We start from the raw sequence: 23000 nt of genomic DNA on the forward strand, positions 1-23000 counted from the left end.
TCTCTTTTCGTCCGGAGTCTCATCCCGACTTGTGGGGTATTCATTTTCTCCATCGTCCTTTCCTCACTTGGACAATGTTGTAATAATGATGATCATCACACTTTTATTTACTTACAACTCGATAACTGAAATAATATGACTCTATATGAATGCCTCTGGCAGTGTAGCAGAATGTGCAATGATCTAGCATAACATGTACAACAATGATGAAGGGTGGTTGTGCCATAAATATCATTCTAGCTCTATATGTTCTTGCAAAGCAATATGACGATGAACACACATGTCATGAAAATGGATGGTGGAAGTTGCATGGCAATATATCTCAGAATGGCTATTGAAATGCCATAATAGATATGTATGGTGGCTATTTTGAGGAATATATAAGGAGGCTTATGTGTGATAGAGCATATCATATCACGGGGATTGGATGCACTGGCGAAGTTTGCACCAATGCTCGAGGTGATAAAGGGTAATGCACGGTACCGAAGAGGCAATGCACGGTATATCCATGGACTCACATTAGTTATAAAGAACTAATATACTTATTATGAAAGTTTTATTAGGCCTTAAAGCAAAGTACTATTCACATGCCCCTAGGGACGAGGTTGGTAGGACTTAACCATCACGTGCCCCCGTTTATGATAGAACTCAAGGATTTCAATCAGAAATAAAAATACTCAAACCTCCCCACCATGCCAAGACTGACACTTAGACGAGAAGTTAATAACAAACATTAATACCAATATTTCTACTCACCAATGATCATGAACCAATACCTTTCATATTACAACATCAATATAATTAAACCATATGTTTCATATTTAGTGATCTAGATGAAAGTTTTTATTATATCCCCCTTGAAAACCTATCCTTTGTGGATTAGTCCTATAACTCGTGCCAATTACCACTTCATATTTATAGGCACTCAAAAAGATTTAAGTGAAGCATGAGAGTGTAATCATTTCTATAAAATATAACCACCGTCTTGGTCTAATAGATATAAGTGAAGCAATAGAGCAACTGCCTAGCTCAAAAGATATATGTGAAGCTCATAGAGTATTCTAACAAATCACGATAAATGTGTGTCCCTCTGAAAAGGTGTGTCCAACAAACAATGATTGTGGCAAACTAAAAAGCAACCAAAGCAAAAGCTATGGTACAAGACGCAACAACAACAAACAACAACAAAGCCTTTAGTCCCAAACAAGTTGGGGTAGGCTAGAGGTGAAACCCATAAGATCTCGCAACCAACTCATGGCTCTGGCACATGGATAGCAAGCTTCCATGCACCCCTGTCCATAGCTAGCTCTTTGTCGATACTCCAATCCTTCAGGTCTCTCTTAACGGACTCCTCCCATGTCAAAATCGGTCGACCCCGCCCTCTCTTGACATTCTCCGCACGCTTTAGCCGTCCGCTATGCACTGGAGCTTCTGGAGGCCTGCGCTGAATATGCCCAAACCATCTCAAACGATGTTGGACAAGCTTCTCCTCAATTGGTGCTACCCCAACTCTATCTCGTATATCATCATTCCGGACTCGATCCTTCCTCGTGTGGCCACACATCCATCTCAACATACGCATCTCCGCCACACCTAACTGTTGAACATGTCGCCTTTTAGTCGGCCAACACTCCGCGCCATACAACATTGCGGGTCGAACCGCCGTCCTGTAGAACTTGCCTTTTAGCTTTTGTGGCACTCTCTTGTCACAGAGAATGCCAGAAGCTTGGCGCCACTTCATCCATCCGGCTTTGATTCGATGGTTCACATCTTCATCAATACCCCCATCCTCCTGCAACATTGACCCCAAATACCGAAAGGTGTCCTTCCGAGGTACCACCTGGCCATCAAGGCTAACCTCCTCCTCCTCACAGCTAGTAGTACTGAAACCGCACATCATGTACTCGGTTTTAGTTCTACTAAGCCTAAACCCTTTCGATTCCAAGGTTTGTCTCCATAACTCTAACTTCCTATTTACCCCCGTCCGACTATCGTCAACTAGCACCACATCATCCGCAAAGAGCATACACCATGGGATATCTCCTTGTATACCCCTTGTGACCTCATCCATCACCAATGCAAAAAGATAAGGGCTCAAAGCTGACCCCTGATGCAGTCCTATCTTAATCGGGAAGTCATCGGTGTCGACATCACTTGTTCGAACACTTGTCACAACATTATTGTACATGTCCTTGATGAGGGTAATGTACTTTGCTGGGACTTTGTGTTTCTCCAAGGCCCACCACATGACATTCCGCGGTATCTTATCATAGGCCTTCTCCAAGTCAATGAACACCATATGCAAGTCCTTCTTATGCTCCCTATATCTCTCCATAAGTTGTCGTACCAAGAAAATGGCTTCCATGGTCGACCTCCCAGGCATGAAACCAAACTGATTTTTGGTCACGCTTGTCATTCTTCTTAAGCGGTGCTCAATGACTCTCTCCCATAGCTTCATTGTATGGCTCATCAGCTTAATTCCACGGTAATTAGTACAACTCTGAACATCCCCCTTGTTCTTGAAGATTGGTACTAATATACTCCGTCTCCATTCTTCTGGCATCTTGTTTGCCCGAAAAATGAGGTTGAAAAGCTTGGTTAGCCATACTATCGCTATGTCCCCGAGACCTTTCCACACCTCAATGGGGATACAATCAGGGCCCATCGCCTTGCCTCCTTTCATCCTTTTTAAAGCCTCCTTCACCTCAGACTCCTGGATGCGCCGCACAAAACGCATGCTGGTCTCATCAAAGGAGTCATTCAGTTCAATGGTAGAACTCTCATTCTCCCCATTGAACAGCTTGTCGAAGTACTCCCGCCATCTATGCTTAATCTCTTCGTCCTTCACCAAGAGTTGGCCTGCTCCGTCCTTGATGCATTTGACTTGGCCAATATCCCTCGTCTTCCTCTCCCGGATCTTAGCCATCTTATAGATGTCCCTTTCACCTTCCTTCGTGCCTAACCGTTGGTAGAGGTCCTCATATGCCCGACCCCTTGCTTCACCAACAGCTCGCTTTGCGGCCTTCTTCGCCATCTTGTACTTCTCTATGTTGTCTGCACTCCTATCCAGGTATAGGCGTCTGAAGCAATCTTTCTTCTCTTTAAGCGCCTTCTGGACATCATCATTCCACCACCAGGTATCCTTATCTTCGCTTCTCCTTCCCCTGGACACTCCAAACTCCTCCGAGGCCACCTTACGAATGCAAGTCGCCATCTTCATCCACACATTGTCCGCATCCCCTCCTTCCTCCCAAGGGCCCTCCTTAAATACCCTCTCCTTGAACACCTGAGCTACCTCCCCCTTGAGCTTCCACCACTTCGTTCTAGCGACCTTGGCACGCTTATCCCGCTGGACACGAATCCGAAAGCGGAAGTCAGCAACCACCAGCTTATGCTGGGGTACAACACTCTCCCCAGGTATCACCTTACAGTCTAGGCACGCACGCCTATCTTCTCTTCTCGAGAGGATGAAATCAATCTGGCTAGAGTGTTGGCCACTACTAAAAGTCACCAGATGTGATTCTCTCTTTCTAAAGAGGGTGTTAGCTACAATCATGTTGTAGGCTAGAGCAAAGCTTAAGACATCTTCTCCTTCTTGATTCCTGATGCCATAGCCAAAGCCCCCATGCGCCCCTTCAAAACCTGTGTTAGATGTACCCACGTGGCCATTGAGGTCTCCTCCTATGAAGAGCTTCTCACCAATCGGTACACTCCTAACCATGTCTTCCAAGCCTTCCCAGAACTCCCTCTTGGTGTTCTCATTGTGGCCTACTTGCGGGGCATATGCGCTGATAACATTGAGAACCAAGTCCTCAGCTACCAGCTTGACCAGGATAATCCGGTCCCCACGTCTCCTGACGTCTACCACTCCATACTTGAGGCTCTTGTTGATCAAGATGCCTACGCCATTTCTGTTTGCAGCCGTCCCCGTGTACCACAGCTTGAAGCCGGTATCCTCCACCTCCTTCGCCTTCTGTCCTCTCCATTTGGTTTCTTGGACGCAAAGGATATCAACACCTCTCCTCACTGCTGCATCAACTAGCTCCCGAAGCTTCCCTGTCAGAGACCCTACGTTCCAGCTACCTAAGCGAATCCTCCTAGGCTCGGCTAGCTTCCTTACCCTTCGCACTCGTCGAGTCAAATGCGAAGACCCTTGCTCATTTTCCACTACATCCGGGCGCCGATGTAGCGCGCCACTAAGATGCGACGACCCGATCCTCGCTCACTTGCCACCGTATCCGGATCAAGATACGGCGCGCCACTTGGGGGGTGACGGCCCGGCCCTTGCCCATTTTCCACCACACCCGGGTTCCGATGTGGCGCGTCGCTGAGAGGGTTACGCCCCAACGAAAATCTTTTGGGTTTCATCTCCATAAGAGTGGCTGAGTTTTTACGTTGGCTCGCCAAGCCAATCACAACCCTCCTCCTTTACCCGGGCTTGGGACCGGCTATGTTGAGACAACATAGGCGGAGTTAGCTATGGTACAAGACGCCCCAAGAAAAATTCATATCATGTGATGAATAAAAATATAGCTCCAAGTAATATACCGATGGATTGTAGACGAAAGAGGGATGCCATCCGGGGCACCCTCAAGCTTGGATGCTTGGGTCTTGAATATTACATTGGGGTGCCTTGGACATCCCCAAGCTTAGGGTCTTTGTTGGTGCCAAAACCGGCAAATCTCGGGTAGGGGGGGCCCAAGCTATATGTCTGAGGATCGGTGGTAAATGTGATCAAAAGAACGCAGTGTTTACCCAGGTTCGGGCCCTCTTAATGGAGGTAAAACCCTACTCCTGCTTGATTATATTCGAAAGGTATAGGGGTTACAAGAGTTTTTTTAGGGAATGGACAGTAGGAAAGGCTCCTACTGTGATTTCATATATGTATAAGGATGTTACACTGTTACATTTTTACACACAAGTTCCTCCCCAACCCAGACAAGTTTTGGGTTAGGTGTGGAAGGAGAAGTTGCTGTCCTTAGTGTAAATCAGAAATAAAAGAGGAAATAAAAGCAGGGTGAGCACCCATAGTCCTATGTTGGAGGAGGTTGAAATCCTACTTAAACCTTCCTAACCAGCTATCGATGCTTGGAGTGATTCTTGTAAAATGTTTATTGTTTCTTTCCTTCCACAGATTCCAGACAGCCACCAGGAAGATGGGAAAGAAGAGCAGGTGTGCCCAAGATTCTTTATTGTGTTGGATAAGTTGGAGGCGGCAGGTGAAAGAGGGCCAATCAACACAAAGTTTTTGCCAGCAAGATCGGCTAAACGGGCAAGTGAAGATCATATGATCCACCATCTCCTCAATAGGGGTGCCACAAAGCAAACAGCTGTGATCATCTCCAATATCATAGTGTCGATGCTTGAGCATGTTACGCGTGTTCATTCTAACATTCATGAGAAGCCAACCAAAACCTTGATCCTCATGATGCAATGAGAGCGCCATAGAAGCGAGAAAGCAGGATGGGCGTTCGCGTCTCGAAAAAAGAACCTATAGTTGTCAACTGGTCGGTAATCAGATTTACCCCAGGTGTAAAACCAGACATCGCTCGTGGTCGTGGATGGCTGCATGTGTGAGGAACGTAGCTGGATGTCTTGCATCTTGTCCAAGGATTACGGGGAGAGCGGTAGGTGAAAGGCTTCCGACAGCGCCATGCTCGCAAAGAAATTCTTGATGGACCCATCTTCATGCATGTCAAAAGAGAACGCATGGGGATGCAAGCTTTCCAGAACATCACTAGCCCAAAGATCTTTCCAAACCAGGGCAGTGGTGCCAGAAACTACCCGAACTTGTGTGATGCCTCAGAAGATAGGGGTGAGCTTTAGGATGTCACGCCACCATAAAGAGCCGACGGGATTCGTTGCATGGGGAACCTTGTCCATATAATACGTGTCCCAAATAAGATGCACCCACAGAACGTCGAGCTTGTTGTAGAACTTGTGCAGGAACTTTATAATCAGAGCATCATATTGCAATCTGATGTTGATAATACCCAAGCCACCATGATTTTTGGGTTTGCAAACCATATCCCAGGCAGCAAGGGAGTTGGATTTGTCCCCCTGCTCTGTCTTTTTGGTCCAGAGGCATCTCCTTCTAATTTTGTCAAGCATCTCAATCAGTTTTGGCGAGAACTTGAGCGTACACATGGCATAAATGAGGAGAGACGTGACGGTAGCATTGAGCCAGGAAAGTTTATCACCATAGGACATCGTTGTGATCGTAGAGGTGAGACGATGTTCTGCACTGCACACTAGCGGCATAAGGTCCAGGATAGTTGGTTTGGTCGCACCAAGAGGAAGCCCCAGATAGGTGAACAACATTGATCCAACCGAGCATCCGAAAAAGCTCGCAAAAGCAAGGGCAGATTCTTCTGAAAGGTTTATTGGGATGAGCGTGGATTTGTGGAAATTGATCTGAAGTCCGATGGAGGACGCATAGTCCACAAGAATTTCTTTGATGACGGCGGCTTGTTGAGGGAAAGCAGGCATATCTAGGATCATGTCATCTGCATATGGGATTACGGGGTAATCCATTTGGCCAACGGAAGGGAAAGGCAGCTGAATCTTTCCTTGCCTAAACGCGTCGTTGATGGCAGCTTGGAGAAGATCAGCTGCAATCATGAAGATCAACGGGGACAATGGGTCGCCCTGTCTCACACCAGTGCAACAATGGAATTGATGGCCTGGACACCATTTAATAAGACCGACGATCTCCCAGTGGAGAAGATGCATTTGATCCAAGAAAGGCACTTGTCGCCAACTGTTTCATAATTCTCATCATGGGACCGTGCTCAATTGTATCGAATGCTTTGGCAAAATCAAGTTTCAGCAAGATAATTTCCTTCTTAGAGGTATGTCATTGGTGAACATATTGGAAGGCCCAAGCAAAGCAATCATGTATCGTTCTCCCCTTAATAAAGTCATACTGATTCTTGTGTATGATCTTTAAAATGGCACGTTATAGGCAGTTGGCGAGCAGCTTAGTGATCATCTTAAGACAACACTTGAGAAGTGTGATCCAGCGGTAGTCATTGAATTGGATTTTGGGATCAAGGTTATGAAGCCATCATTTATGCTTGTGAGATCCAAGTTCCTTCGGTGAAAAGCATCACAAAGATTATAAAGGTCTTGCTTGATGATAGGCCAGCATGCATTGAGAAAAGCCCCACTAAAACCATCAGGGCTGGGTGCTCGATCAACCGACATTTCTTTGATTACCGCATCAATCTCATCATGGGTAAATGCTTCAATTAGCTGGTCTAAGTCATCGTGACGTTGCAAAACGCTAGGGAGGTTGAATTTCATTTCAGCTGGTCTCGAGGTGCCTAGGCGATCAGTGTAAGTGTGAAAGAGGAGCGCTTCTTTGCCTGCGTGAGAGTCAATGAGGGAGCCATTTTCCTTACTGAAGCTTGCGATTTTGTTGCGAAGATATCTTTCAGTAGCAACTGCCTGAATTTTTTGTATTTTCATCTCCGAACTTGATCCATCTAATGGTGAAGTGTTTCTTCCAGTATTGATTTTGATATTTAAGAAGGCGCATCAAGTGTTTCTTGATGATGTTCCGAAAATTCATCTCCGGTATAGTTAAGATTCTATTGTTTTCTAATTCATCAAGCTGGGCAAGAGTACGTTGCAGTTAGCAATGGCCACTGAAAGATGGGATGTCACATCCCTAGTTCTGGTATGACCTAGGCTAGCTAGTCATTTGTGCATCATGTTTAAATTCCATTTAAATTTGAAATGAGGATTTGTGAAACCCTGAGAATCATTTTCGGAAATGACCCAAATAAAAATTGCTCCAAATAGGTCCAAGGAAATGCTCATGTTGCTCTCTGAAAATATTGGACATAGATAAAAATCAAACCAATATTTTTAAGAGCCCATAAGTATTTATTTTGGGCATTTGGAATTAATGCATAATTATTTGCATTGGATATATATTTGTTATATATATAATATATGTCCAAAAATTATGCCATTTGTTGAGGAGCTCTGGAATAATACCACTAGTTCCTACAAAAATTGGCATAAGTAAATAAAATGATTTAGTATTTTTATTAAATCAAAACAAATGTCAGAAAATAGAAAAAGAAATAGGTAAAAGTGGAACTACTTGGACTTACCTGCAGCCCCTGTGCAGCCCAGCGGCCTAGCAGGCCGGCCCAGCCAGCAGGCAGCCCAGCCCAACTGCCAGGAGCTTCTTCAAGCTCTTGCCAGTAGGAGCTGCTGCGTGGCCATGCCACAGCCGGCCGTGGCCACGTCTCCCGCCACCTCCTACTTTCCCTCCTCATCGCTCTGGCCTCCCTGGACGTCGCCACGACGCCCCGCACCTCTCTCCCTCTCTCTCATTCCTCCCCCTCCCCTGGTCTCTCTCCCACGCGCACGGTCGAACGCCATCGTCGTTGTTGTTTGCCGTCACCGTAGCCACCGCCTCCCCCTCGCCTCTCTGATACGCGCAGGAGCTCTGCCTCCTCGTCTTGAAGCTCTTCGCCGAGCCACGCAAGCCGGAGCGCCCCGTGGAGCCGTCGCCGTCGCCATCTTCGCCTCCGGTCACCGGAGATCGTCTTCGCCGCCCCGCCGTCTTCAGCGCGTCCCCGAGCTCGCCGGCAAGCCCGTCGAGTCCCCTGTGAGCTTCTACTCCATTCCCCTCTCCCCACTCCTCCGTTCTCGCGCCATAGCCCCCTTTCCCCGCCATGGCCGTAGCTCCTCGCCGCCGCTCATGTTGCCGCCGTCGCCCTATCCACCGTAGCCCGCAACCGAGCGTGTCACCGTGCTCCTGGTGCCACGAGGGTGCCGCAGAGCTCCTTAGTTGGCCTCCCCGTGCCCTCCAGCCCCTCTTCCGCTCGAGCCCGAGCTCCGGCCGCTGCCACGAGCTCTGGTCGGGCAAGCTCCGGCCTCCCCGGCTCCTCCCCCATGCCCCACTAGATGTGCGCGAGCACCAGCTCCTCGGAGATGGTCTCCGCCGCCCGGATGGTCGCCGGAGCGACAATCCCGAGCCCTCCGCCGCGTTCGACCTCGCTGGCAGCTCAACACCGGCGGGATTGACCGAGTCAACCCCGCTAACTATACCCCCCCTGTGACACTGACATGTGGGGCCCGATCCTGCTAATTTTTAGTTTAAGATTAGCTTGACAATTAATTAACTCCGTTAATTAACCAAGACACTGACGTATGGGTCCCACTGGTTAGGTTTGACCTGGACCTGGCCGTTGACCCGCTGACGTCACGCTCACATCATGCTGACGCAATTATTTATTTTCTGGATTTAATTTAATCAGGAAATTCCAGAAAATTAGCAAAACTTCAAAAAAATCATAGAAATTCAACCGTAGCTCAGATTGATATAATTTATATATGAAAAATTATCAGAAAAATGCAATCTTTCCATCTGTACTAGTTTCATGCATGACAAACCAACTTATACACGCTGTATAGGTGAAAACATATAAATGGCATATATATGAGCTTAATTTGGAGTTGCATTTGAACTCTTGGTTCAAATGAACTTCAACCAAATGATTGCTATATGCATTAGCACAAACCACATCACATATTCATGCCATGTTCATGCATAATATTGTTGCATATGCTTGTGTTTTGATTGTCAACACCATTCCTTCTCGATAGGTCCTGCTCCGGAGAGTGTTCCAGAGTACATGTCTGAGGAGCAGTGCCCCCTTGTTGATCTACCAGGCAAGCAAACCCCCTTGTTCATTCCGATACAATCCTACTCTCTCGCTCCTGCTCTCAGTTATTGCATTAGGACAACAATGGTTCATCTGCTACTTTGTGCTGTGGTAGTTGAACCCATTCCTCTGCATGACCTGTTATTGCCACAGTAAATAGTTGAAATCCACTAGCATGTGTAGGAGTTGATTGAGCCATGTTGTGTTCTTACCATGCTATGCCTGCTATTGCTTAGAGTGTGTCAGGTCTGATTCATTGGGAATGAATTGGAGTACAGTGCTATGTTCCGATGCTGAGAGTGAAGTGTGTGAACACGATTTGGTAAAGGTAGCGGTGAGAGGCCATGTAGGAGTACATGGTGGGTTGTCTCACTGGAACCGTCCTTAAGCACTGAGTTCTATGTATGTTGTCCAATGACTCGATACTACCACACATTGGGTTCCGGTAACTCGACCCCTCTCGACTTATTAACCAACTTGATCTCTGTGCAGGAGTCGCAACTAGTTTCTGGTGTTTGTAGGTAATGCTATTTTTCTACCAAGTGGCACCCGGCAGGGTGGGCTTGGGACAGATTAGGCACACATTGCCTGGTGTACCGAGTGGCACCCGGATGGTGGGCTCGAGAACCCTTCACACATCGTTTGGGGCCGTGAGCGAAACCCCGGCCGGATCTCCTTGCGGATGGAACCCGAATAGGCAATAAACCTGGACTAGAGTCTTGTGTGGTTAGTCAGGTCGTGGCCGACACCCTCGCCAGGCTTCCGCTTGAAGGTTGCTGAGTTACATGACGTGTACATGGCGGTAAGTTGCGAGAGCGTGTGTGAAGAAGTACACCCCTGCAGGGTTAACATGATCTATTCGAATAGCCGGGTCCGCGGTTATGGACTTCTTGGATGCTTACATGGTACATAGACAACTTGAAGTGGATACTCTAAAATGCTCAAGACAAGTGTGAGTGCTATGGATGGCCTTCTCGTAGGGAGACGGGGATGAATCCATAGTAGTGTATTGTGTGGTGATCAGTGGACTCGTGTGCGCCATATCACCTCAAGAGTTTCTGGTAGTCGTAGAACAGGATAGCCACAGAGTCAAAGCTGGCTTGCTGCAACTAAACCCCACATTACCCTCTTGATACAAATGCATGTATGATAGGATCTGATGTAAGTCTTGCTGAGTACCTTTGTACTCATGTTGCTTTATTTATGTTTTTGCAGCAGAGACTTCGGTCTTACTAGTGTTCTCGTGGACTTCGACGAGTAGCTTGTACCTCAGCTACGATCTTGATCGGATGTTGTAGATAGTCAGGCTCTTTAGCCTTTTTCATTTGTAGATGTCTGTGCTCAGACATGTAATGCTTCCGCTTGTTGCTTGTATGCTCTATATGATGGGTCCTGTGACCCCTATTTGCAATAAATGCCATGTTGGCTCTTGAGCCTTATTTATATGGGTTGTTGAGTTATGCTGTGATGCCATGTTGTACAGCACATACTTGCATGTTATGCGTACGTGTAATGGGTATTGCTATGTGTGGGATCTGACTATCTAGTTGTTTATCCTTAGTAGCCTCTCTTACCGGGAAATGTCTCCTAGTGCTTCCACTGAGCCCTGGTAGCTTGCTACTGCTCCGGAACACTTAGGCTGGCCGGCATGTGTCCTTCTTCGTTCCTGTGTCTGTCCTTTCGGGGAAATGTCACGCGGTGTCTACCAGAGTCCTGTTAGCTTGCTACAGCCCGATTTATCGGAGTCCTGCTAGCCCAGTTGCTACAGCCCGGATTCTCTTGTTGATGACCGACACGTTCGATGCTGGGTCATGTATGCCTGTCCCTGTAAGTTAGTTCCACTTCGGGTTCACGACTAGCCATGTCAGCCCGGGTTCTTTGTCATATGGATGCTGGCGACACTATCATATACGTGTGCCAAAAGGCGCAAACAGTCCCGGGCATGGTAAGGCGACACCCGTGGGAATACCGTGCGTGAGGCCGCAAAGTGATATGAGGTGTTACATGCTAGATCGGTGTGGCATAGAATCGGGGTCCTCACATGGGAGAGATTTTTGCTCCAAATCTTTAGGGCATGTCTAAGGGCTTTGAATTTTCGACAGAGAATGGTCGCAACATTTTGGGATCTAACTGGTCTGCTCCAAACCTCTCGGACAAGATCCATGAAGCCAGGGTGTAAAATCCAAAATGGCTCAAAACGGAAAACTTTACTGCGAGGAATGCAGGTCTGGATGGAAATAATGCATGGCACATGGTCAGAAACGGGCTTACCAAGAGGCTTAACCAGGGTATTGGGATATGCATTGGTCCAGTGCAGCGAAGTGAAGAACCAGTCTAGATGCTCAAGGAGGGGATCTTGTTGCATATTGCTCCACGTATATGATCTACCTTTTATGGGTAATTCAATAAGTCATTGCTTATGGATAATGTCAATTAAAAGTGCACATGTCATTAGGGCACCCCCTCGTTTGTTTTGATTTTCAGGCGCACGAATGTAATTAAAATTGCCAATGAGAAGCCAATCTTGTATGCTAGGTATATCCAGATCATAGAGCCAATTGGTGAACGTAACACGAGCGTCACCCGAATAGGGGCCATACACGTTAACTAGCGTCCAGGAATGAGAAGACAACATGCTAGTAAAGGTAATAACCAGCGCAAAATCAGATAAAAAGACCACATTGCCAATGAACATAGAGCTTCTCCAAATAGTAATTAAACCCCCCGAGGCGCCTTGAGATGGAACATAGGCAAACTGATCAAATTGTCTAGGGCAACATGATTTAATAAAGTATAACTCAAAAGAGGATTTGTTTGTCTCTTGAAGGCAAACGACAGAACAACCACTAATTCAGATGACATTATTAAGAGCTATTTGCTTATCTTCAGAGTTGATGCCACGGATATTCCAGCATAGAACTTCCCAACTACGCAAAAGGGGCATGATGGACAAATGGACTAGGCCCTGGAGATGTCATCCTCGGTAGACAGATCATCAGAAATTGAAGTACCTGAGCGAGAAGCCAAAGCAGAGGTTGGTGGAGGGGCCGCATTAAGGACATCATCAGAAGGTTCACCAGCAGGGACAACACATCGGTTGATACCAATCTCCTGAAGAACATGTACAGGTGTGGGAGGAACTTCTTCAGAAAGTGTCTCATGGGCAGTGGAGGAAGAACCAATCGATGGAGCCAGCCTTGGTTTGACCCTGGAGATGGTAGGGCGAGTGTCCGTCACTTGGTTGACCTTGAAGCCGTTGTATTTATTGGAGTGGCTGCTCCGACGAACTTCGGCAGTGGAAATGGGAGCAGGTGCACAGGCACGTCGTCCACGAGTCACAGCAAGTCCAGCAGGTTCAGTAATGGAGTTAATAGCAGCAAGGCCCAACAAGTCCTGGTTGATCATGGGGTCAGAATCGCCTAAATCAGGTGGGTTGTTGCGAGCATCACCCAAAGGCAGAACATTAGGCAAAGAAACATCATGAGAGTGAGCAGGTTCAGTGTTGTTTGTCTGTAGAGACTATGAGGACTGCTGAGAACTTTCAGAGACTTCTTCAAGAACCACAGAAGAACCAGGAGTAGGTGACAGCTGAGAAAAATTGATGCCATTGTCGCCAGAAGAAACAAAAACCAAAACCTCCAAGTTGGTGGAGCGCATACCATATCCATTTCTCCAAGGACCAATGGTGGCAATTGCAAGGCGCAAAGCATGGAAGATGAAGTTGTTCAATTGCTGCCTGGGGATTGGGTCAGACAAAAGAAGATTAATTAGGTCTGAACCCTGGGCAGAGAGACCAAACTGAATATCTTGATTGCACAGACTGACAGAGATGGTGAGTGCATCTTGGGCTTCAGGCAGTGGCATAGCAGGAGCAGCAACAGGGTACAAAAGCAGAGCATCACCAGGAGGAACAGAGCTGTCATCAGAAGAGGAGAAAGTGTCATTCTAAGCCTCCATTGCATTGTCAGAGATATTATCCTCAGGGACAAGGCCATGCTGAATAGTGAGACCTTGAGCTACCAACCAAGCTTGATAATTCACAAGATGCAGGGTTACAAGGGTTGATCTACCACGAGATCGTATTGGCTAACCCTAGTTTGGATAGCTTAGAAATGTTGTGTTCCTACCTCTGATATAACCCTCAGGTTTATATAGACACCAGAGGGGCTTAGGGTTGTACAAAGTCGGTTTAACAGAAAGGAAATAACATATCCGGACACCTAAACTTGACATCCACGTATACAGGAGTCCCTACCGGACACGAGAGGTGATCTTCTGTCTTGTATGTTGACGACCCATCAGTCCGGCCCATATCCAATAGACCAGACGCCCGAGGACCCCCTAGTCCAGGACTTCCACAGTAGCCCCTAAACCAGTCTTCAATGATGACGTGTTCGGCGCATGGATTATCTTAGGCATTGCGAGGCGGGTTCCTTGAATAATACACATAATTTTTCCTCAGTAAAAGAATTGTATCTGGCTTTGCATGGTTAAGACAACCCTTAGCCGCGAATGCAGGATATATAAAAAATAAGAATAGTGTCTTTTACTGATAACATCTTTCGACAAAGCGTCAGACTTGAACCTTCGATGTTTTGAACCGTTTTTACATCCCGCGTTTCGTGTTTCGAGGCCAAGCCCATTGGCCCGTCCTGTCAAAACAGAGATCATGCCCACTTAATACATGATTGCTCATCAATAAAATTTGGGTAATCCAACCGTTTACGGCGCACGCTTTCATTGGGAGTAGGCGAGCTTCAAGGCACAAGTGGGGGGACGGTTTGGATTTTTACCACCTATAAGAGGGCAATAGATTTCTATTTTCTTCCCCACGCCTTCTAGTCTCCTCTGCCTTCCAATCTCCCAAGCTCTCAGTGCCCGAAAAGTTTCTATCTTTCTCACCACCACCACCACCTCCTCCGACCATGGCCGGATCCGGTTCCAAAGGCAAGTGGGAGGCCTCCTCCGTCACAGAGAAGGAGATAAAGGATCTACGGAGCACGGGATACCTCGCCGCCACCATCACGCATAGGCTCCCTCCCAAGGGTCAGATAATTCCCACTCCGGAGCCCGACGAAAGGGTCGTCTTCCTTCCCCATTTCCTTAGAGGGTTAGGTTTTACACTCCACCCATTCGTCCGCGGCCTTATGTTCTATTACGGGCTAGATTTCCATGATCTAGCCCCGAACTCCTTCCTCCACATGTCGACGTTTATCGTCGTGTGTGAGGCACTTCTCCGCATCCACCCACACTTCGGCATGTGGCTGAAGGTCTTGAATGTGAAGCTGAAGGTGGTCGACGGGAAACACACAGACTGCGGCAGAGCTATGATCAGCAAGCTGCCCAATGCCATGTGGCCCAATGGGGCCTTCGTGGAGACCGCCAAGATCTGGCAACAAGAGTGGTTTTACATCACTGAGCCGCACCGCACTAAGTGGGCGGCAGTTCCAGAATTTAGATCCGGGACCCCATGAGGCTCGTCTCCTGGACCATGTAGAGCCATGACTGGGGGTCTCAGATGAAGGTGCAGAGACTGCAAATGCGTATCACCAACGTGCTGATCAAGAACGTTGGTCTAACCAACATAGTGAAAATTATGCTCTTCCACCGCATCCTCCCCTGCCAGCGCCGGACTTCCCCCATGTGGGAGTTCAATCCGAAGGAGCCACGGACTCTGCAACATTTCCTTGGCACAACGCACGAGGGAATGTGGAAGCTGCTCTTCAAGGTGCAGAAGAGCTGGCTCATGGATACCGAAGACGTCGGCCTCAATGCCAAGAATCCGGCCACTCTGGTAAGTATTTAACTTTCCGAAGACATACCTAGTTTATGTATTCGATCAATACAAAACTCATCAGCCCACCTTTTTGTAGGGCTGGACCAAGAAGTAGGAGCAGATTAAGAGTCCGGCTCGGTTGCCCGAAGACCCAGTCACTCCTCAGCTGGAGGAGATGCTGGTCCCAGCGCCTTATTAGGCGCCGGAGAAGAAAATCAAAAAGAAGGGCAAGGAGCCCAAGGACGGTCCCCGCTGCAAAGGCCCATCAGACACAGCGTGCGAAGAGACCAATGCCGTCTCCTCTCACAAGGAAGACGAGGATGAAGAGGAGGAGGAGGAGGAAGTGGAGAGTGACTCCCCACTCAAGACGAGGAGGGGAAAGAGGACAACCTCCAAGAACCTAGAGGGAACAATGCCGAAGAAGGGGAGAGTAGTCCTCTCGGATAGTTCGGACTCAAGAGTCCGAACATAGCCCGGGGAGGATCCAAAGGGAGAAGCCCCTGGCCGAAACGTAAGTATCAAAAACTTACTTGTTCAGTTATCTCTTAATCTTCCTTTGTTTTATGAATCAAGTCTTTCTTTCCCTTTCAGCCCTCTGCGCGAGATCCCGATTCCCTCTTCTTCGGAGGGGGACTCGATCTATGGAACCTGAAGAGGTGGAGAGTGACGGACCATCGCATGCCTTCTCCCCCTCTGCCATGGAGGACGCTGAGGTATCATCCCAAAGGACATCTCCTGCCCGAGGAGGAGCGGACAAGGACGTCCTAAAGGCGCCCGAGGATAACACCTCGGGCGCTGTAGAGGGAGGACAGCGACCCCCGTGACCACCGAGGGTCGGGGGCCTCAACAGTTCGGGCCCTCGTCGAACACCGTCCCGGAGACCAATACGGCTCCGGGTTCGGACCAACACCCCCTTCGAAAGAGGGGGCAGGAGCAGCAGCTCCATCGGAGGCCTCTGTCAATCCGGAGGCCGCTGACACTCTGCAGGAAGCACTCCGACATGCGTCCATCATGGAGGAACACCGCACCCTGATGGGTGTGGTTATGGAAAAGGTTCGGTCTGCAAAGAGCGGACTGACCGAAGCCTTCCACAGCCTACTGACGGGCTTTGAGGTATGCGATGTAATTCTCTTTACAAGCTTTTTTTGGTGTATATATATATAAGGCTAAACCTGTGTATAGATAGTAGCCTGTGAGACTCTGTCCGGATTAGAACAATCCGGATAGAGGATCAAAAGCAAAGTGACAATGTATTGTACTATGTTATTGGACAAGCTTCTATGCTGGTGGCGACAGCCCAGGCCGCAGAGGTTGCCGAGCTCAATCGGAAGCCTCGGCTATCCGATGAGGAACTCGACCATATCAACAAGCGTTTTAACGAAACCCAAGGTATGCTGCCCTACTACATACTCGAAAGTGATATGTGTGTTTGATCTTCTAAACTGACTAAATGTTATGACTATACTCACAGTTGGCGCAGCCGAGGTCGAGTCCCTCAAGAGCGCCCTCGCCCAAGCCAAGAAGGAGGCAGAGGTGAGAAAGGCGGCCGCTGACAAAGCGGCCGAGGAGTTAGAGTTGGAGCAAACCAACCGCCAAAGACATGAGGCGCGGGTAGGGGAACGGGAGCTCAAGGACGCTATTGCCAAGTGTGAGTCCTTGGAGCAGAAGAGTTCAGAACAAGCCTCCGAGCTCATCAAAGCGCTGGAAACCGTGAAAGAGGCCCAGGTTGAGGCCCAGGGCGCTCACCAGGAGATCCAAGAGGCAAGGCAAATAGCGGCTGGTAAGGCCTTTGTCATGCAGAGTAAATTTACAAGGAAGAGATATATTTTGCTGACCCGGGTTTGGAGTTCTCCAAGCGCATTTGCGGATCTGCCGAGGAGCATTGCTGATGCTGCCGAGTTCTTCCGCACCGAAGAGGGGAGCTCCACGCAGAAGCTATTCTGGTCCCAATACCTTGCGCTAGAGTATCCTGCACCCCTCAGCGATCAGCTGAAGCAGCTGACGGAGCTGCACAGGGTGGTCGGACTAGCCATGAAGGACGCAATAGTCCGTCTTTGGCCAGCCGAGCCCATACCCACCAACTACTTCAGACTTGTGAAGCGACTGGTCGAGGCGTGTCCTCAGGTGGACGCCATCAAGCGGTCGGCCTGCATAGAAGGTGCTCGGATGGCCTTCGCCCGAGTCAAGGTACAATGGGCGAAGATGAAGGCCACCGAGATTTTCACCGCGGGGCCGCCTGAAGGCAAGGATCACCGGCGGCCGGAGAAGTACTTCGGCAAGGTCCTTGAGGGAGCCCGCATAGTAGAGGGCCAGTGCTCCAAAGATATCATATTTGATTAGTAGAGTCTGGTTTGTAAGAACCGTGTAATGAATCTTATGGTGTAAGATATTTATGCTTGCACTTTATGGTTAATTTATCCTCCTGTTTGGCCGTTTTAATTTATAAGTCTGAAAGTTTGCCAGTCGTCGGCTTCTGCCCCCATGTAAATATTGCTGGGGTGTTCGGGAACGCATGACCAAACTTTATCCAACGTCTTGGTCCAATGTAGGAGGCATCTTGCAAGGTGAACTAGGCAACCAGACTATGCGACGTTAGTACTTTCACTTAACCATAAGTGTCCATTGGTGGCACTAAGTACTAGCCCCTTGTTGCGTGAACGGCAGTCCAGAGTACGGCGCCTTAGCAACGCGGCTGGTGGAAGCCCAGCCCCTCGTATAACACGACAAAAATCGTGAATGATTTGTAGTATAACACTAAGTCACCGGATCACTGACCCACTCTTGCATATCATGACAGTCAATGTTCGACTTTCTCTACTGAGGTACTTAACCGGACGAACCAGAAATACAATCGCAGTAGTTCTTGCGAAACGTAAGGTGGCAAACACAGGAGCCGAGCAACCCAACATTTGACCAAAGACATGATTCAGGGCCGAGCAACCCATCTTATCCGAACTTGCGGAACGTAAGGTGGCAAACACAGGAGCCGAGCAACCCAACTATAGACCAAAGACATGATTCGGAGCCTATTCATATAATGAAATATCTAGGATGCCGAAGAGTTCCCTATGGGTGTTCGGACTTAAGTGTTTGCGGGGCCAATACAGCCACCGGTATGAAGGCCGTGCTGAACCACGTGTGTTAGTCAAACGTAAGGGGGAACACAAATGATAAGATAATACAAGAACCCAACCAAAAAGGTGATGATCACCTCCTTCCTTTATATCCTTATTAATACATCGAGGTGTGTTTCAACAGACAATGCCATTTAATATTCAGGTCATATTACATGCCTAGAAAGAAAAAGTTTTACATAAGGGAAAGTCTAACACAGGGCCTAAATATAATAGTTCAAAAACTCCAGTGATGCACTGTCACACGTCTGCGTTGTTAATCCTTAGTAATAAGTCCTTTGATAGGAGTATTTGATGGTTGGGAAACGCTAGCCTTAAATGGATCTCCTGAAACAACCATAGAGCAAGTAGGGCTCTTGATGAACCTATAGTGAAAAAAGTATATGCAGTCCAGATGGGGTCAAGCCGTCCTATGGACCCTTTCCGTAGTGTGCCTCCGGCGCCGCCCATGGTATTTTTAGTGCGTAGTTATGTATGCGCGGTACGTAAGCCGCAACCTGATGGGGCGATCGGCGGAGGCCGAACTGCTAATCAAAGTCTGGAGCCGTTGATTTATCGCAATTATGCACGGACCAGACTCGTTTAGATACTGTTGGGGAACGTAGCAGAAATTCAAAATTTTCCTACGAGTCACCAAGATCTATCTATGGAGAAACAAGCAACGAGAGAGAGGGGAGTGCAGCTCCATACCCTTGTAGATCTCTAAGCGGAGCGTTCAAGAGAACGGGGTTGAAGGAGTCGTACTCGTCGTGATCCAAATCACCCGAGATCCTAGTGCCGAACGGACGGCACCTCCGCGTTCAACACACGTGCAGCCCGGTGACGTATCCCATGCCTTGATCCAGCAAGGAGAGAGGGAGAGGTTGGGGAAGACTCGGTCCAGCAGCAGCACAATGGCGTGGTGGTGATGGAGGAGCGTGGTAATCCAGCAGGGCTTCACGAAGCACCGCGAGACACAAGGAGAAAGAGAGGTAGGGCTGCTCCAGGGAGAGGTGGAAACTCTAATGTGTGGCAGCCCCAAAACCTCAAGTATATATAGGGGAGAGGGAGGGGCCTGCGCCCCCCTTAGGGTTCCCACCCCAAGGGGTGCGGCTGCCCCAAAAACCCATCTAGGGTGGCGGCCAAGGTGGGGGAAGAGGGGAAACTTGCCCCCCAAGTAAGGTGGGTGCGCCCCCTCCCCAAACCCTAGGCGCCTTGGGCCCTTGTGGGGGGCGCACCAGCCCACCTGGGGCTGGTCCCCTCTCACACTTGGCCCATGCTGCCCTCTGGGGCCGGTGGCCCCACTTGGTGGACCCCCGGGACCCTCCCGGTGGTCCCGGTACGTTACCGATAGCACCCGAAACTTTTCCTGTGACCAAAACAGGACTTCCCATAAATAAATCTTTACCTCCGAACCATTCCGAAACTCCTCGTGATGTCCGGGATCTCATCCGGGACTCCGAACAACATTCGGTAACCACGTATATCTATTCCCTATAACCCTAGCGTCATCGAACCTTAAGTGTGTAGACCCTACGGGTTCGGGAACCATGCAGACATGACCGAGACGTTCTCCGGTCAATAACCAACAGCGGGATCTGGATACCCATGTTGGCTCCCACATGTTCCACGATGATCTCATCGGATGAACCACGATGTCAAGGACTCAATCGATTCCGTATACAGTTCCCTTTGTCTAGCGGTATTGTACTTGCCCGAGATTCGATCGTCAGTATGCCGATACCTTGTTCAATCTCGTTACCGGCAAGTCTCTTTACCCGTTCTGTAACACATCATCCCGTGATCAACCCCTTGGTCACATTGTGCATATTATGATGATGTCCTACTGAGTGGGCCCAGAGATACCTCTCCGTCAAGCAGAGTGACAAATCCTAGTCTCGATTCGTGCCAACCCAACAGACACTTTTGGAGATACCCGTAGTGCACCTTTATAGCCATCCAGTTACGTTGTGATGTTTGGTACACCCAAAGCATTCCTACGGTATCTGGGAGTTGCACAATCTCATGGTCTAAGGAAATGATACTTGACATTAGAAAAGCTTTAGCATACGAACTACACGATCTTTGTGCTAGGCTTAGGATTGGGTCTTGTCCATCACGTCATTCTCCTAATGATGTGATCCCGTTATCAACGACATCCAACGTCCATGGTCAGGAAACCTTAACCATCTATTGATCAACGAGCTAGTCAACTAGAGGCTTACTAGGGACATGGTGTTGTCTATGTACCCACACATGTATCTGAGTTTCCTATCAATACAATTATAGCATGGATAATAAACGATTATCATGAACAAGGAAATATAATAATAATAACTAATTTATTATTGCCTCTAGGGCATATTTCCAATAGTCTCCCACTTGCACTACAGCCAATAATCTAGTTCACATCGCCATGTGATTAACACTGATAGGTCGCATCGCCATGTGACCAACATCCAAAGAGTTTACTAGTGTCACTAAACTAGTTCACATCACCATGTGATTAAGACTCAATGAGTTCTGGGGTTTGATCATGTTTTCCTTGTGAGAGAGGTTTTAGTCAACAGGTCAGCAACATTCAGATACGTATGTATTTCGTAAATCTCTAGGTCATATTGTAAATGCTGCTTCCACGCTCCACTTGGAGCTATTCCAAATGGTTGCTCCACTATACGTATCCGGTTTGCTACTCAGAGTCACTCGGATAGGTGTTAAAGCTTGCATCGACGTAACGCTTTACGTCGAACTCTTTATTATCTCCATTATCGAGAAACATGTCCTTATTTACTCCAAGGACAATTTTGACCACTGTCCAATGATCCTTTCCTGGATCATTCTTGTACCCCTTGACTAACTCATGGCAAGGAACACTTCCGGTGTGGTACACAGCATAGCATACTATAGAGCCTACGTCTGAAGCATAGGGGACGACCTTCGTCCTTTCTCTCTCTTCTGCCATGGTCGAGATTTAAGTCTTAACTTCATACCTTACAACTCAGGCAAGAACTCCTTCTTTGACTGATCCATCTTGAACACCTTCAAGATCATGTCAAGGTATTTGCTCATTTGAAAGTACCATTTAGCGTTTTTGATCTATCCTCATAGATCTTGATGCTCAACGTTCAAGCAGCTTAATCCAGGTTTTCTATTGAAAAACACTTTTCAAATAACCCTATATGCTTTCCAGAAATTCTACATCATTTCTGATCAACAATATGTCAACAACATATGCTCATCAAAAATTCTATGGTGCTCCCACTTGTCGGTGTTCTGGGAATGGGGGTCCTTAGACTTGCCTGCCTGCGGCCTGCGGCGTGGCTCAAGGGGCGGCCCAGCATGGCCCATCTTCATCAGCACGAGCTCAAGACCCTCGCGAGGGGCCAAGCCTCACGGGGCGGATGACAGGAGGCTTCCTCAGGCACGGCCTCGTCAGGCTGGCTTGCGAGGAGGCGGAGAGATCAAGGCGGGGTACCTCGCGAGGTGCCCATGACGCAAGCCATGACGACCAAGGGTGCCAGGCGGGCACCAGCATGCACTGTGTCCTTCTTTCCTCTTTGGTGCAAAGGGAGCAAGCGCAGGCGAGAGCATCAAGCAAAGCCATCCATTTCGGTGCAACAAGACCAGGACCAGCAGAACGGCAGGATGGAAGTCATCGTGGAGCCCAAGCCGGCATCACCACCGGAGCCTTTGGCAGGCGTGGACCAACTTTAGTCAGGATAAGTGTACTAGATATTCCCCTTCAAAATGGCCAATTGTTGGCGCCCTTCCCGCTCAATATTTGGGAAGAGGCCCTAGGCCTTTGCCTATAAATAGGACTGGCCACCACAAGGTAGAGGCATCGGATCCTCACCTAGAAACCAGTAGAGAGAGCGACTGAACTCCCCCTTGTAGTTCTTCGCACCAGCCAAGAACAGACACTCGCGAGGCTGTTCTTCCCCGTATTGTTCATCATCAGCCCAAGAGGCAATCCATCACAACACACACTCGAGTAGGGTATTACACCACAAGGGTGGCCTGAACCAGTATAAACTCTGTGTCTCTTGTGTTGTTCCTTTGATTTCTTAGTTCATAGCGAGGCGGTGAGGTGCAGGTAGGCAGAGGGCTAAATCTCCGCATGCACCCCAGTGTTCGAATCTAGAGGGTCTGCCGGAACCCCAAATCCGACATTTGGCGTGCCAGGTAGGGGTGCGCCGGAATTTGTCTTCCAATGCCCTGTTCTTCACCGACCATCACGTCCATGTCAGACGCTCGTCGGGCCCGCGTCGAGCGCCGAGCCGCTCTCGCTTCCCGCGTCACCCAGACGGCCCTCGTCGGCGGCCACCCCCGTCGTTCCCCGTCGCCCGCTGTCAACGCCGCCACCGGCCCGGCGGGGAACGAGCAGCAGGCATCGTCCCAGCATCCATCCATGAGGCGAGAGGGCCG

The 23000-nt window shown here is 48.6% G+C and overlaps 1 pseudogene; it reads right to left on the bottom strand.

Annotated features, from left to right (window-relative positions):
• Positions 1–2113: 2113 nt before the first annotated feature.
• Positions 2114–4320, bottom strand: LOC123161297 (uncharacterized; annotated as a pseudogene).
• Positions 4321–23000: the final 18680 nt, after the last annotated feature.

Source organism: Triticum aestivum, chromosome 7B (genome assembly GCF_018294505.1).
Source record: "Triticum aestivum cultivar Chinese Spring chromosome 7B, IWGSC CS RefSeq v2.1, whole genome shotgun sequence".
Lineage (NCBI taxonomy): Eukaryota > Viridiplantae > Streptophyta > Magnoliopsida > Poales > Poaceae > Triticum > Triticum aestivum.